The sequence below is a fragment of the Tachyglossus aculeatus genome, chromosome 4 (assembly GCF_015852505.1).
Source record: "Tachyglossus aculeatus isolate mTacAcu1 chromosome 4, mTacAcu1.pri, whole genome shotgun sequence".
Taxonomy (NCBI): Eukaryota; Metazoa; Chordata; class Mammalia; order Monotremata; family Tachyglossidae; genus Tachyglossus; species Tachyglossus aculeatus.
This window is the reverse complement of record NC_052069.1, coordinates 73034637-73035486: the sequence shown is the minus strand read 5'-3', so window position 1 is coordinate 73035486 and position 850 is coordinate 73034637. Positions and strand designations below refer to the sequence as shown.

The 850-nt window shown below is 44.9% G+C and overlaps 1 non-coding gene across 1 annotated transcript; it reads right to left on the bottom strand.

Annotated features, from left to right (window-relative positions):
- Window positions 1-505: 505 nt before the first annotated feature.
- On the bottom strand, window positions 506-643 carry LOC119927558. The gene has a single exon (XR_005450551.1). It is a non-coding gene; the product is annotated as a small nucleolar RNA SNORA7 (small nucleolar RNA).
- Between the last annotated feature and the right edge of the window lie 207 nt (window positions 644-850).

Here is an 850-nt window from a genome sequence, read left to right as displayed (position 1 = left end):
TAATGACATTTATTAAGTGCTTACTATGTGCAAAGCACTGTTCTAAGCCCTGGGGAGGTTACAAGGTGATCAGGTTGTCTCAAGGGGGGCTCACATTACACACAGGCTTATGACCAGTTTGGTTGAGTTTGGTTAAACCACCTCTCATAGCCTTTCTCCCATCTCGGGGGAGAAAGGTATCCTTAAATGGGGCTACTCAGATACCCAGTGTGTTGCTGAGCTCCACTATTACCCCATCAGTAATTGAATGCCAATATCCGGAGCCTCCTACTTGCATTATCTTGTCTTATGCTGGCGAGTCGTCTCTGACCCATAGCGACTCCACGGACACATCTTTCCCAGAACGCCCCATTCAGCATCTGTAATCATTCTGGTAGTGCATACATAGAGTTTTCTTTGTAAAAATATGAAAGTGGTTTCCCATTGTCTTCTTCTGCACAGTAAACATGAGTCTCTGCCCTCGACTCTCTCCCATGCCTCTGGGGCCCAGCACAGGTAGGTTTTGACTTGTAGCAGATTGCCTTCCACTTGCTAGCCACTGGCCAAGCTAGGAATGGAGTGGGTATGCTGCTGCTTGACTCTCCCTCCCAGAGCCATTACTGGTAGAGTACTGGAAACTCTCCAAATGTGATCCTGAGATGGGTTTACTTACAAAAGAAGGACTTCTGTTTTGGGTAGAACACTTAGGAAATCTCAGCTCTCTTGTATCTATCTATGCCCATCAGTTGTACATTCAATTATTTGACTACTCCTGCAAATGTGCTTATATATATGTGTGCTTATATATAAATGTGCTTTTAGACTGTGAGCCCACTGTTGGGTAGGGACTGTCTCTATATGTTGCCAATTT